The sequence below is a fragment of the Bactrocera neohumeralis genome, chromosome 4 (assembly GCF_024586455.1).
Source record: "Bactrocera neohumeralis isolate Rockhampton chromosome 4, APGP_CSIRO_Bneo_wtdbg2-racon-allhic-juicebox.fasta_v2, whole genome shotgun sequence".
In the NCBI taxonomy this organism is placed as follows: domain Eukaryota; kingdom Metazoa; phylum Arthropoda; class Insecta; order Diptera; family Tephritidae; genus Bactrocera; species Bactrocera neohumeralis.
Window position 1 is genome coordinate 31,823,997 of NC_065921.1, and position 8,570 is coordinate 31,832,566.

The window sequence follows — 8,570 nt, forward strand, 5'->3', positions numbered from 1 at the left end:
ACATATATGAAATTTTCTGTAACATAGTCAAAAACCATAATTACCAATAAAAATAAAAATATATGTTCACTTTGTTTCATAATATTTACGAAATTTATGTAAAATTTATTTATTAAATATATAATATAAAAAAACGACTATCGATTAATATCTATGATGATCTCTATTCAGTATAATAAAATGGCAAACAAGAGTTTTTTTGAGTTTTGTGACCTGCTAACTATCAGGTCTCAAATTTTAGACAATATTTTGAGACTAATGTTAGAGACTGTTTAGTGAATAGTAACTAGTCACAAATTTAGACTTCACCTCAAAATGTCTCAAATAGTGACTAGAGACTGTTTAAGAATTCCACTATTAGACATTAAAAAGAGAAAAAAGGTAAACTAACAAATGAATTAAACGCAATGAATCTCAATTCACCTGAAAAGCGACTTCTCAAATAAAAAAATGCGTCTATTATTTCCATTATATGGAAAATATTTAAAAGAACACGGCTTTTATAATAAAGTACTATATAACAATGTGTTCTTTTAATATACATACATTAAGCGCTGTGAATTCTTCAATGGCAAAAACATATTTATGTTTTATCATCTGCCCAACGGCAGTGAGAACCGGCTAGATTAGTGAAGAGATTAAATGTAATCTAATCAGTTAAAATGGGAACATAGTATTAACAAATATAATCTGGGTCAAATCCAATTAAGTAAAGTAAAGGCGGATCGGATCAATGAGTATTTTTAGTTTTTTTCGTTGTTAATTACTTGTATCCACTGATATAACAGGGAAATTTGTTATGTGCGATATTCATTTAACGACAAAAGGTAGGGCCGCCTATATTAACTAACTTTAAACTCTGATATGCATATTTGAGTATGTATTTCATAAATATACAAACGCTTAAGCTAAAATTCAATTTGAGATAACAATTTTACATTAAAATTTGAAATATTTAAATTAGATTTTTTTTGTCCATTGACGTCATATTATGGAAAGTGTGTTGTTGAACTATCAATGCATTTTCAAATGACTCAGTTTATTCAATAAATGTCAGCAATCGGATAACAAATCTTGAGTATATACATACATACAATCATATATACCATACTTGCAGCTCAGATCTCGTAAACTACATTGTAATAAAAATTAAGGAGAGTGAATCACTCTTAAGCTGCTAAGCTGCAGTCATGTATGTATGTACATGTGTAATATTTGTATGTATGTATGTATATGTATATGTATAAATACATTTTCGGCTATAAAACTCTTTTATATACTATACATATAATAATATAATATTATTATATAATATCAGTACTTTATATAATTAATTAAATTATAATTTAACTAAAATTTAGTGTGTTCTGGCATTAATTAAAAACAAGAAAAAACGTTAACTTCGGCTGCACCGAAGCTAATATACCCTTCACAGGTGCATTTCTTTTAGTAACTAAGTATGTGTTCAGTTTGTATGGAAACTATATGCTATAGTTAACCGATCTGAACAATTTTTTCGGAGATTACATTGTTGCCTTAGAAAATAATCTATACCAAATTTCGTGAGTATATCTTGTCAAATGCAAAAGTTTTCCATACAAGAACTTTTTTCCGATCGTTCAGTTTGTATGGCAGCTATATGTTATAGTGGTCCGATATCGGCCGTTCCGACAAAGGAGCAGCTTCTTGAAGAGAAAGTGACGTTTGCAAAATTTCAAAAGGATATCTTAAAAACTGAGGGACTAGTTCGTATATATACAGACGGACGGACGGACGGACGGACATGGTTAAATCGACTCAGCTCAACATACTGATCATTTATATATATATACTTTATAGGGTCTCCGACGCTTCTTTCTGGGTGTTACAAACATCGTGACAAACTTAATATACCCTGTTCAGGGTATAAAAAAACAAAGTGTTGCAGAAATTCTTAAAATAAAAATATTATAAAATGCGACAATTCAGTATTAATAAAGCTAGAAGTGTGTCTCATTATTTTAAAACTAAAACTTTATAAATTAAGATATTTCTGAGTTCTTTTCATATATATTTTTATATTTTTACATTTACTTATGCACTCTCTAATTTGGTGAAGTAAGAAACTGTAGCTTTCTATTTCATTAGTCGGATGACTCACTTCGTAGCGTTACAACGGCTCACTGACTAATGATAACATTGACACAGACAGACTGCGAAACTTTGACTTTCGTGTTGTCGGAAATAACTTTGGTACGACAGAGCGTTTTTAAAAGGCTTGATTTCGCGGAAGCGCTGCGCGTACCGGAACACTTGTAAATTGAAACACTTTGCTACTTATGTATGTATGTACATGTATATAACTTCGGATGCGAAATTCGGAAATCTCAATCAGAACAACAACAGTGAATGTAGATGAAAATTAATCACGTTTCCGCTCTGATCGTTGCTCTGTTGCAATGTTTTCGCGATTGCATCTAGACTGAATTTGAAAACTCGTTATTTAAATACTTTTATACTGACAGGGTGGGAAGTGATGCAGGTGACAAAAGATAATCGATCGCCGAAGCAGTGTATGCGAGCATCAATCACAGCTAAGTGGGATAGTTTAAGAAGAGGGAGAGAAAGAGAGTCTGCCTAGCTAAAGTCGAGGTTAGAAATTTGGTATTGCAATAAATTTATATAGTGAGGAGATCTATTATCTATCGTCCACATATCGTCGTCTAAAATTCCAATAACATATCATTAAAAAATAGTAAAGTTAATTTTATTGCTTAAAATCTACTACGTCCAATTTCATACATGAATACTTACATATATATACAAAGTTTCAAGCTTCTAAATTTCGGATTTTGTTTCTATATGAGTAGTGTCTTTTTTATACCGTTTTTTCTTTCTCCGGAAAGCTTACGAAAAATGATTACACATTATTTTATAATTTAGATAACGACATGTATTATAAGAAAATTCCTAAATAAATTCCATAGGGAGTATAAAACTAGTATAATATATGTACATATGTGTATGTATATTAGTCGAGTTATCAAAGAACATCCCATAGACAGTAAAAAACGAGAAAGAATTTTAGATTGAATATGTACATAGAGTCGTACAATTTCTTTTAAGCCAAATTTTTATACACTTGCAACTTTTTGCTAGATAGTAAAATAGTTTTGTTCACCTAATTGTTGCTTGTATCACCTAAAAATAATCGTAGTAGGAATGGGGTTGAACAGGATGATGACACGAGTTAAAATCCGGGTGACTGTATGTCTGTGGGTTTGTGTAAGCGATAACTTGAGTAAAAATATATATTTACGAAAAGTGGTACACGTGTTCGAAAGGACGAGTTCGAAGACGTAATCATACCATTGTCACGCCCACAAAGCGCCTTTAAACGAAAATGTATATAGTGCCATAACTAAGCACTATACAAGGTCTGTCGCAGAAGAAACAGAACTTTTTAAATATAACTGTTTCTGGTGGCGCCACCTATTGGTGGGTATATGAAATAAAAAGTTTGATCTCTTGTTGACATTTCGTAAAAATTTTAAGACAATTGGATAACTACAATCGATGTTATCGATCAAAAAGTGACAGCAGCTTTTGGTCATCGGTCGTAAAATGCAAAGAGCAAATATTAAATTTTGTTTTAAACTTGGAAAAACGTTTACTGAAACATTTCAAATGATGAAAAAAGTTTATGGTGATCAGTGCCTATCCCGTAGTAATGTGCATGAGTGGTTTAAGCGATTCCAAGAAGGTCGTGAGGACCTCTGTGACGATCAGAATTCGGTCGTCTTCAGAAGTCAAAAATAAAGACAATGCTGATTTGTTATTTACGATTCCGAGGTATTGTGCACCGAGAATTCGTCCCACCTGGCCAAACGATTAATGCTGTGTTTTACCTTGGTGTTATGAAGCGTCTTTTGTCACGCATTCGTCGTGCTCGACCACAATACCGTGAGGCAGGGTCCTGGCGCCTGTTGCACGATAATGCGCCGAGTCATCGGTCGACGCTTGTCACTGATTTTTTGACAAAAAACTCCATATTAACCATTCACTCATCCCTACTCACCTGATCTGGCACCCTGTGATTTTTACCTATTTGGAAAACTTCATTTGCCCATGAAGGGACACTGGTTTCAGGACATTTCAGCTATCCAAAAGGCGACGAACGATATTCTCAAGAGCATTCCGAAAAATGACCTTAAACACTCATTTGAAATGCTAATTGACCGGGCTAAACGCTGTATCGAAGCACAAGGAAACTACTTTGAATAAAAAAATATAACTTTTGAAAAATATTAATTTTTTGTTGTTTTTTTAACAGTCCTGTTTCGTTTGCGAGAGACCTTGTATTAAGATATAAAACTGTAATTTGGCACCGCAGTAGCAAAAGGCACCCGTCAACAAAACATTTGAAAAAAAAGGAACGCGGCCCCGCACTCTAAAAGGCTTAAACTACAGTCAAACCTGGATAAGCGAGAGTCCAAGGGACACAATCTCATTCTCGCTTATAGAGGTTTCTCGCTAACCCGAGTGCGATAAAATAACAACGTTATTTAGTTCCACGCAATAGAATAGGCATAATATTGACAAGAAAACAATACAAAAACAATTGTGGGAAGTTCCACGAAAGTTAAAAATGAGCCATAAAATAGCAGATGTTAAATTTTGTAATTTTACTGTATGTGTGTATCTTTTATATATGTATGTATTCCTATTGCAACTACAGGGGTTTATGGGAGTCGAGGTCAAAATCGGACGATAGGCGTGGCACCACCCACATTTTGGTGTAAATCAATATCTCAAGACCTACTCGACCGATCTCGACCAACTTTAGCGTATCCTATTATCTTGACATTGTTATGTTTCAGTGCGAAAATTAGCGACGTAGGGTGTAGTGCTACTCCCTATATAGTATATATGTAGTAACACAATTTTAAATACCATCTGATTGTTTCACTTTGCAGTATGCAAACCAAGCACTAATAAATGTATCTTGATACAAATTTTCGCGAATAGTGCCTCTGAGGTGAAAACTTGCCCTAGACCCCATATATGTGACTAACAAACCTTATGCACCTGGTATTATTACCCCGCCTTTGATCCTGGCAAGTTGTAAGAGTATAAAATCTTCGGTTACATACGAACTTAGCCTTCCTTACTTGTTTTCATTAAAATTTGTTAAGAGAAATTAAATCTTGCAATACGGAATAACATCGATCTTCTTAACCCCTTACTGCGCAATGTGCGTGTATTCCACTAACTAAATAACACGTTAAGGTTTTTGTTCTCGCTATTTCTCATTGCCGTTCGTCACTCATAAAAAGCAAGTCGTTCAGAGTGAATCAACAGACTATGAAGCTGATTTTGCGTGAGCATTGTTCTTATTTCCTATCAAGCAAAAGTTGACGAAATAATTATACCCTGAACAGGGTATATTAAGTTTGTCACGAAGTTTGGAAGTTTGTAACACCCAGAAGGAAGCGTCGGAGACCCTATAAAGTATGTATATATAAATAAATCATCAGTATGTTGAGCTGAGTCGATTTAGCCATGTCCGTCTGTCTGTCTGTCTGTCCGTCTGTATATATACGAACTAGTCCCTCAGTTTTTAAGATATCGTTTTGAAATTTTGCAAACATTATTTTCCCTTCAAAAAGCTGCCATACAAACTGAACGATCGGAATCAAGTTCTTGTATGGAAAGCTTTCATATTTGACAATGTATCTTCACAAAAGTTGGCACAGGTTATTTTCTAAGGCAACAATGTAATCTCCGAAGAAATTGTTCAGATCGGTTAACTATAGCATATAGCTGCCATACAAACCGAACGATCGGAAAAAAGTTATTGTATGGAAAACTTTTGCATTTGACAAGATGTAATCACGAACTTAGGTGTAAATAATTTTCTAAAGCAACAATGTAATCTCCGAAGAAATTGTTTTGATCGGTTAACTATAGCATATAGCTGTCATACAAACTGAACGATCGGAAAAAAGTTCTTGTATGGAAAACTTTTGCATTTGACAATTTATCTTCTTTTCTAAGGCAACAATGTAATCTCCGAAGAAATTGTTCAGATTGCTTAACTATAGCATATAGCTGCCATATAAACTGAACACATAGTTACTAAAAGAAATGCATCTGTGTAGGGTATATTAGCTTCGGTGCAGCCGAAGTTAACGCTTTTTCTTGTTTCCATTACCCATTAGATTAATGGATAAGTAATCCGATTAAATAAATGCTTAGAAGTTCTTAGAAGTTAAGAAGTAAAATAACAGCAGATGAATGTTTTGAAAAACTGTTTGAAATTTAACAATTTTAACGTTTTCTTTATTGAATTTAATCTACATACTCGTACATATGTAATGCAAAAGTCAAATACAAATATGCGCTTTATGCGCGTACAAAACTGAAAGTTCTGAGACGATTGTTGCATATAAAGGAGTTTAATAAACGTGAGTATGTATGTATGTATGTACACACGTACATCTATGAGTATAGTAAGTATTTGATAAAAATATCTGATTACTGAAATGTCCAAATTCCGTTAATTTAAAAGTCATGTGCCTGACACGCTTCAAAATAATAAAATTTTAGAAATATGTGCTATATTTGCATAGATGAATATACAAACAGACAGCCGACATCATACAAATATAACAATGTCATGATTAGTCTTGACTAAATGTAAGACTGGCTATTACCTATTTTTTAACAGTGTTGTGAGCTCTTCCTTGGTTATGGATTCAAATATTTAGAAATATCTGCCCACTTACATATCTCAAAACGCGTTAAAGTGAAATGTAGTTTTGCAACATAAGTCTGGTTGTTATTGGAGTTCAGTACGCAATTACTAGATACTATTTAAGTTTTTTAGCTCTTGTGTTTCTAACATGAATATTTGATTCATCTCATTTTATTTGCTGGTGAAGTGCCATGGGCATGCTCTTTGTTAATCCTCAATGATTCTGCACGAATGAAACATTTAATTAAAATTAAAAAATAAAATAACACAACATTTTATAGTTTCGGGTAGTTTCATCAATTGTCTTGTAATTAATGTATAATTTAACCGACATTCGGCATGCTGGAATTCATTTAAAACTAAGCGAATTTAACAGCTGATTTGTCATATAAATTGTCTCTACTAAATAAGCCATTGCGGCATTGACACTTTGTGAGACGTCTTGCGACTTCCACTTTTAAATTGCGGATGAACCGTCGAATTCGTAAACATTTTCTTATAAAAATATTTGATGAACGGCATATATTTACCCAACATGTTGCAACAGAGGATAATAGATTTCTCCATCAAACGATTTTTTGTAACACCCGGATGTCTGGCTGTACGTACGTCTCTCCGTACAAGAGGTAAATGAAATGAATGTTGAGATCTTGATGATATTTGGTACAGGGAAACTCGCTATATAACACATTAATACAACACTTTAATCGGTCAATACATGAAATATAAATATAATGTACTCTAAGTTAATATACCTAATATAATTTTATATATAAAAATGAAAGGCCTTTTTTGTATGTCCGCGCCTTACGCCCGAACCACAGCACGGAAAGACGTGAAAACGTGAAAAAGAACGGATATTCCTTTAGTCCTGGAGAAGGTCCTAATGGCTGCCGTTTTTGCAAAATCACCCTCACTTTCGCAATTTATGTCTATATTTATAACTCAAGAACGGCTGAACCGATTTGGCTGAAAATTGGCGTTGAGGTAGCTTGGAACCTCGGGACGAGTGTAGGCTACTTTCTATCGTTTTATGTTGAAAGTCACAACAATTCATAAATAAAAAAATATAAGCATGTGTTCAATATTTATGTGTATCAAACGTCAAAAATACAAAATAAAATCACTTGCAGTGTACAGTAATTTTTGTTTACATACACATACATATGTATGTATATATGAATTATAATGATAATTGTAAGTGAATAAGAAAAGGTTGAATCATAATTTGAGATGAGTGTGACAAATATTCCTGAAGCATTGTACAGAACAATGCAAAGTTTAAAAGGAATGATCAAGTCTGTGTTTTCTTAAGTGTAGTATCTGGGTTTTAGCCATCGATTTTGCAATTACATTCGACGAATGTTGGACAAAACAAAGCTTTTCGGTAGTTCTCCGGCAATCTACCATGAGATTTAAATTTGATTTTTGTGCCTATACAAATGAGCCAATATATCGGAATAAATCTTTGCCCCAATAGTGACTATAAGGTGTGTACATATATCTCACACCTAAAAATGTTTGAAATCGCATCATAACTTTTGACCGCCAGATACCGAATACGTGAACTCCACGCCTATGGCTGACTTTTACTAATCTCATAATAATGTACCCTTGTATCAAAACCCACACTTTTCCTACTAGGTGCGGATTTCTTTCGGCAGCCCTGTGCGAGAATATTAAAAATTAACAGCTATTTCGAGGGTTACCTTTCATAATTCGTTATTAGAGAACACAAATAAATATTAATCATTCCTTTCGTGAATCTTAATGCATTTCTTTCTTTAATACCAATATTTCGGAAAAGCAATATGTAATGAAACTAAGCGAGACT

At 33.4% G+C, this 8,570-nt stretch overlaps 1 protein-coding gene across 3 annotated transcripts in view; it reads right to left on the reverse strand.

Moving 5' to 3' along the window:
* Positions 1–2,457, reverse strand: part of LOC126756554 (matrix metalloproteinase-14) — a 55,514-nt gene extending 53,057 nt beyond the window's left edge. The window contains exon 1 of one of the 3 annotated variants that reach the window (XM_050469702.1): positions 2,141–2,457. The gene's annotated coding sequence lies outside the window, so the exon portion shown is untranslated. Of the gene's footprint in view, positions 1–2,067 lie in introns of all 3 variants that reach the window. The other 2 variants (XM_050469701.1, XM_050469703.1) reach the window with 2 other exon arrangements.
* Between the last annotated feature and the right edge of the window lie 6,113 nt (positions 2,458–8,570).